Below are 7,726 nucleotides of genomic sequence, written 5' to 3' on the forward strand. Positions count from 1 at the left end.
ACTGCCGCAGCCCAAAGACTTAGAGAGTTTGTGTAGTTGTTTGGTTTTTTTTTTAATACAGCTATCATTAACATGAGGAAATGTGGTAAAGAGAAGAAATACTCAGTTGATGTGGTACGGGTTTCTTATTCTTAGATACTGTTTCCCCGTATGTTCTGTTCTCAAGTGACAGTGAAATTCAAATGGATTTAAAAATACAAATAAGTAATTTAGCTTGTCCTAGAAGGAAAATCCTAATGGGTTTCTGGAAGTACCAAAGGCAGGGAATAGGACTCATTCTGTTTGGTAGATACAGTAAGATTGCAGTAGCTGTACTTGTGAAAATGGGTAGAGCCATATTTTACCTTTTTTTTTCCTGTTAGGACAGAGCTAGTGCTGCCTTTGATTGTACCAAAGTTTGTTAGTTTTATTATGCTTTTTCTTTCTTGAACATCAGTCTTTATGCTTTCCCTGAAAACATGTATGTTATTTATTGCAGTGAGAGATTCTTCTAAGGTATCTTGACCTCAGTCATTTTATCATAATCACTTGCATGTTTTAATAATCAACTGCATCTCAATTTGATTATTTTTTTTCCAGACAAAAAAAATGAATATTTGCCTTTCACAGTCTTTTCCATTGAGTAGGAAGATGGGGCACATGAACTCCTGCAGTGGGTCTTGTTGCGTCCTTGGGAATACTTTCAGGAGTTTTTGGTAGGGTTTGGGAAGCGCCATATATATTTGTGTTTGCTCTTGGGATCAAGATCTAGTTGTCCAAAGCATTTACATTTCCAAATAACACAACTTGCTCAGTGGAGTTCTCTCAGGGGCCAGGCATAAGGAAGAGATTTCCATTACTCTCTTCCTTCCACCCTTCACACGCAAGCTTTAAAAGTTAATGGCTTATGGAAACCTATTAGATAAAAGACAGGAAAAGAGCTGGAAAAGCCCAAGGGGGGCATGCGTCTGTTAGGGCTCAGCAGTCTGCTGCTGGCATTTCCAAGTAAGCCTTTTCTGTAGCTTTATTTACATTATGACTGAACCCCAGTTTTAGCCATTGCCTATGGCTGTGCCAATGCAAACACTCAGCATAAGCAAAAATGAAAAAGAAAAATTAAAATTGATTCCACTGGAACTTGTGCTTGGAGCCAGAATAAACTGGAGTAGTGCAAATGTCAGCTTTTGTTCACACTAGGAGTTTATACTGCTGTCTAAAACGGCAACTAATCCTAGAAGCGTAGATGAGAGGACACAAAACCAAGTGTTCAGCTGACGATGTTGTTATTCTGACAGGAGTTCGTAACACGGTGGAAGTTCCAGCGCGCTGTCAGAAGTGCCCATACTTCTCTAACAAGGATGCATCTTACTGGTTGACTGTTGAAGTACCAGTGAGTGGTAAGGCATTGAATGCCTGTCTTGTCCACCGATGCATTTCATAGAGGATAATCATGCAGGTAACTGGGTTTGATGGTCCTTTAATTATCTGAAATTGCTCCAAATAGAATTGCTTTCTGATAGTAGAACCGCTTATTCTTGCAACTTCTCTTCTTTAAGAACTTCAAAATAAAAGGCTTTTTCTCAAGTCCACTGGATTGTCTAAGTCGGTTGGATGACAACATCCGATACTGAAACAGTATTTAAAAATTCGTATTTACCAAGGGATTAAAACAATCAAGAACTAAACTAGATTTTCTTTCTTTACAAAATGTATCTTTAAGACAGGCCTTCTGTCTTGGCCTAAGAAATCTCGTTCCCTGTGTTGCACAACTCCTTGGTGTATAGATGGTGCTATTTTGGGGCATACTGATAAAGCAGCAGCTTCCTTATGAAGGTGCAGCTATAAATACACCAACACCCAACCAGCAGAACGAGTTCCTTGCTCGTGTACTTGTCTGTGCGAGAGTTTTTGCCAGCTTGGGAATAACATATAAAATAACTGCTGTGGGATCTTTGCTGTCATGTCTAAAACTGAGTTTTGATAAGAGTCAGTATTTCCTGAAGTTTTCGGACTGGTAGAAGTGCATGGGTTGGAAGGGACCTCTGGAGGTCATCTCATCCAGCTTCCTGCTCCACAAATGTCCAGTACCAGTAGATCCAGTAGAATAATGTGTGCTGGGACAGACTTACTTGCGACCTCTTGCTGAACTCACTCAGCAGCTGCTGATCTGGGGGTTTGCAGAGAAGTCTACTAGTCCTCGAGGGAGGGGACCTGCTGGAGATGGGAGGACTAAGGTGGGAGGACTGTGAGGGACTTTGCTGTGTGAAGAGTGCAAGCAGATGCCAGCAGGTGTAGCACAAGCAGCGGTGCCTGCAGCTGATGGGGCGAGCTGGGGTCGGGGAAGGAGGCCCTGAGCCGAAGAAGAAGCAGCTTCAGGCAGCTGAGGAGAGCCCCCGTTCGCGCTTTCCAGGCTGTTAACTCCAGATGTCAACAGAGATGACATCAGGCTGGCAGCATAAGATTGTATTTCGCTGTGGAAGAAATGAGGCCAGCATTCCTGGAAATGTCAACAAGAATGCTGCGCAGAAAACTGCAGCTTCTAGATTATTCCCAAGGCCGAGCAGAAGTCCCTGTGGTGAGCCACAAAGACAGACATTTTGTTTCCTGCACCTCCTGCCACAGGCTGGAGCAAAGCGGGCCCCTTGCTGCCTCTTGCTCTCCCTCTGTCTAGGTGCAGCATGAGAGTAGTTTATGTGGGGCTGGGGATATCCGTGTGTTTTGCAACACAAGCACCTGCGTAGTTTGCAAGTGAACGCTAGAAATCGCGCAATTCCAGTCCAGGCAGGAGGACTGCGCTGCCAGCCATTTGCTTTCTGCTGTCCTGTGACACGTTTGGTTACGTTCACGTCCCAGGTTGTCATAGCCTGATTTTTCTTAATACATTGCTTATTTCTGACAGCTGAAACTTCATCTTGATGCCAGGTATTAAGTGTTTATAATCTCTTATTTTCTAACTGGTACCTGGCTGTGAAATGAAGAGGTTGCTGTAATAGAACAATCATTTGTCGTGTGCACAAAGTGATGCTGCTCTTTAAGAAGTATTGTTTAAGGCCACAGAAGAGCAGGTAGCTTAGTAAAGTTTGGAACTGATGAAAACTTCTTCCCCGTGTTTTTTTTCTTACAGTGCGTTCTTCAGTGTCTTAATAATGCACACACAGTTTCTCTCTGCCCTGTGGATTCTCCAGTGACTGAAAAAGGTTAAGCTCTGCTGGGGTCTTCCCCTCAGCTGCAGTACTAGCCAGTTCTCCTGCCCCCTCTGTGATGTTTGGGTCAATTAAGCTAACAAAGACCTCCGAGACCAGAACCTCATGTCAAAATTTGGCCAAAAGAGACTCAGATGTTCAGAAATCAATATGGTGAGCTAGACGCTTTGACAGACAGCTTGTGGATATAACACTTGCTACCGCACATGGACTGAAATAAATGTTTAAAATCAGGCAATACTGCAGGTACCTGATCTTTCCTTTTTCTTGTCTGAGCTGCTCAGCATTTCCTTTCCTCGGCTCTGCAGTGAAGGACTCCCAGGCTAAATATTATCATTCTGCATCTGTTTCTCCTTTCTTTCATATACAGCCAGGGTTACTTTCTTCTCTTTAGGGGAGTTGGCATGGTATGTCTGGGGTTGAGGTGAGGTCTCTGCCAAGTACGCCATGGAGTTTGTAGATCCACCAGTATCTGTCAGACTGAGATTTTGTTTTGGCAGATCTCTCACTTGACATTGCTCCTCACCCTTGGTGTAGCCCCTTACTTGCATCCTTCTCTCACGGCTCCCACAGAGACACTTCTGAACACCTCTTCCTTCTGACTAGGCATCCAGGACATCTCATCTTGTCCAGGCCCAACCACAAATTTTCTGTGATGGATTTTGCATGCGTAGACTAGACCTGTCTGCTGACAAGCGCAGCTGAGCATGGCAAGAGGAGCTCACCAGGCACGTCAGGCGCTGTGCAGGAGCTGAATGTCCTGGGAACAGAGGCTGTGGACAGCCACCTTGTGTGGCTGTCCCTGGAGGGTGGTGTGGGCAGACCTCACGTGCACAGTGTATGTGGTGGATGTATCTCTGAGGCTTTGTGTCAGCTGTGTCGCCTGGACAGGTGTTCCTTTGCAGGCAGCTGAAAAGCACTGTTGTGCTTGTGTACATCAGAGCGGCTTCCTGGAAGCTCCTGGTAAGGAAAGACAGAATTTGTTTGAACTTGAGCAACCTAAAAGGTGGGCACATGGCAGGTTTTCTGGGTTCCCTCTGGAATTCCTTCTCCTGCTCATAGTCTGCAGGTTTCCAAGGGACTCCGTATGATTAACCGTGACAAAATAGGTGTTTTATTTCCTTGTTAGTTCCATTTGATTGTGTTAGTTACTCTTGCCTTAACCATATTTACCATCAAAAGCAGCAGTTCTGAAAAAAATTTGCCTTTATAAATTGTGAGGGTGAACTGCAGTCACAGCAATAATTCTGTATGGCCCTTGATTAATGTACTACCTTCCGAAGTCATTGCGGAGTAAATTTGTTTCTGGCAGGCAAAGGAATGGAGATCTTCCAGGGCAAAAGCAAGTGAATTATTCCATGGACTCCAATGGGGCCAGGATTTACCTTTCTGTGTAGCAGCCTACTTTTTCGCCACTGTTCCTCTGCTGCCAAATGGCCACCTGTCATGAAGAGCTATTTATAATATGGAAAGAAATAGCAGATAGTTCTTGCATTTGGTTTTAATTCCACTTGAAAAATCATTAAAATTTTAAAAAATTCAAGATGAGTCAACTGTAGCATAAAGCAGGGGGTGATGAGTGCCCAGGCATCCTCAGTGCTGCGTTCTGAGGGGCTTTGTGTTGGTCAGCTGTAGGTGCGCCTCATGGACTGAACATTCACAGCTTCCCCAGAGATTGTGCTGCACTTTGGGAGTGCAGGTTTCCATCTGGTTTCACCCCAAAGGAGGCCAAGTTGTGTGCTCTCGGGCTGCTCCACAACGTGAACTGGAGGAGGGTGTTGAGAAGGATATGAGTTTCGAGCCCAGACTGCTGATTTGAACGATAACACAGGCACACAGAGAGAAAACTGAGCTGCTCCTGAAGCAGCTCCGGAGCAGCCTCTGTTTACAGCTGGCATTTTAAGCAAACCAGAAGCTGTGTCATTTGAGAAGCGATAAACAGTGGCTGCTCAGGAGAAATTTGGCCTGTGCAGAATGAGTGTACACAGAGGCTGCAAATTCGCCATCCTTTCTGAAATAGCTCTTCCACGTTTCAGCAGCCAGAGGCTCCCGTGACAGGCGTGCCAGCATGGTTTCAAACGCAGCGCTCCAGGAGTGACAACATTTTCATCTCTTGGACCACCCCATTCCCTTTAAATGACAGGCTTTGCTTTCAGGAAAGATCTCACCATTCTGCTAAAAATCTTGTGAGCTTTTTTCTTGTTTGTTTTTTTCCCCCCTTAAATCACTAAGGACATTTATATAAAACAGGACGGCTGTTTTTAAACCGTTCCTCCATGTGCCTGTAGCATGTTCCCAAGCTGAGAACATAATTGCAGTGGGTCATCACAACCGGTCACGGAAGGGGTTGAATGTCAAAAAAAAAAAAGATGTTGACTTCATGTGAAGAGAGGCAGCTCTAACAGATGAAATAATGTTTTAGGTTTTTTATGGTCATTGAGCTTCAATGATGAAAGGGAGGAAAAAAAATGTGCAGCGGGGGCAGTGGTCAATAGGAGATCCAATACATGGAGATCTTTGTTGGGAACTGCTTCGGCAGTTAGCGTTTAGCTTCAGTGAAACCAATGGAGAAAAGAAAATCTGAATAGTCTGGAAGGGTTTTTTTCCACTGAGGTGTAAGAGGAAAGGGACACAGTTAACTGATGGATGAACATCTTATTGTGAGTAACAGCAATTGCAACACTTGTCTGTTGTATGCGCCTGCGTGTGTGTTGGTCCATACCTATATAGATAGGTAGATAACGTGAATCTGCAGGCAGGTTTGCAAGTACCAAATTACTTGCTACTGACTGAACATACAGGTCGTTTCACTTGCAATGAACGTTGCCTACTGCTATAAACCGGGGTGAGCTGGGCTGTTTGTTAATTTATCAGGCTTTAATTGTTTAGTCTGAAATGTTTAATACTGCATGTCTGCCTTTGTCTAATTTTTAACAAACAGAAGTGTCAAGTAAAAGGTTTAGCTATTGCAAAAGGCAAAGATACAAAAAGATGGCCCTAAATCATCTTTGAAGTGTTTTATTGAAAACTGTGATGCCACAGGAGCCTGAAGGAGGGCAATCAGTGTATTATCACTTGCAGGAAACTTCAAAGTTCACCCGACTTTGGGTTATGAGCACTGGGCAAAAGAAAAAACTGAACTAAACATGCCAGGCAGAAACTTGTTAGCATTTGGCAGATCTGTTCGCTCAGGATTATGGACTTTTCCCCATACAGCTTGTACAAGCTACCTAGACCCAGCTAGATGTGCCTAAAGTTGTCCCCGACGTGGTGCCTTCCAGCTGGCAGGGGAGGAGGCGGCCACCCCTCCTGTCCCTTGGCTGCTCCTCTGGGCAAGGCGCCTGCCCGGCACGCTGCCGGGGGGAGCTGGCTTCCAGTGGGAAATGTCTTCTGGTGTCGCCTAGCTTTTGGGACTGCAAAGTCATGCGCACACATGCATTGTTCTGGGATGTCCCACTTAGAAATGCTGTAAATGTTTAATGCAGCAATTATGGGCCTTTGCCTGAGGAACGTACGGAAGTTTATAGCATGTGAGGCACTGGGGTGGGAGTTCAGGTAGGCTTCAGTCATAACAACAGGTGAGTTTACTGTAAAATGTATATCTTATCCGTTTGGCTTTCTATTTCCTAGGATTTATTCTGCTGCTCTCATAAACTATGATTTAAAACACGCTGAAGTGCCAGTTCAGCTTAATAGCCCCTTCTCCTATACGTCGCTGCAAGTAGAAGGCACTGTGCTTTGTATCTGTCTTCCAAGATGAGGGAGAGAAGAGCTGAGAGATACGGGGCTCAGACCGCAAAGACCAACTCACAGCCTGTCAACTGAACTTGGGGTGGGAACCAGATCCAGACAACAGATCCCTGAATTTAGGTGTCTAATCTCCCACTCCGGTCAGCGGAGACTTCGTCACAACAGTCAATGGAGCTGGGAGTGTGAGTCAGCTGACGAAACGCCGGTATCCATCCTCTGGTGAGCTGAATCCCTCATGGCAGTGGGAGGTGGGACACTGAGCTCATACTGATGTGTCAACACCTCTGGGTACACATCTGCAGCCTGGAGGTAAGCCCAGCCCCGACAAGGATGTACTGATGACAGGGATTCAGTCTCTTGCTGCTGGCATTGTTTCTCCAGCTTAACGAGAGGGGCTGGACCCCCCTCGCAAAGGCTGGAGCTGCTGAGCCCTCCAGATGCTCTGAGCGTGTCGGCCAGCTTCAGCCCCTCTGTGTGGGGCGGATGAGGACAGACTTTATACAGGGTAGGCAAAATGGCACCAGGGAAGAACACCCAAGGCTCTGCAATAAAGAAACAACATCGCTCTGTTAAAATTATTTTTACAACCTCAATTGACGAGTTCAGACAAATAGACTTAACGGAGCCTTTGTAGTATATGAAATGTTAATATCTACCACTTATTTTTGAAGCTACATTTTAGATTTTATTTTCAAGACAAGAGAGTCATTTAAAATTATGCAAATGAGCTGCCAAACGGCAGGCATTATGCAGATTTGTGGAGGCAGGCAGCAGAGTGTTAACCCTCGGTGCTG

The sequence above is a fragment of the Larus michahellis genome, chromosome 2 (genome assembly GCF_964199755.1).
Source record: "Larus michahellis chromosome 2, bLarMic1.1, whole genome shotgun sequence".
Classification (NCBI taxonomy): domain Eukaryota; kingdom Metazoa; phylum Chordata; class Aves; order Charadriiformes; family Laridae; genus Larus; species Larus michahellis.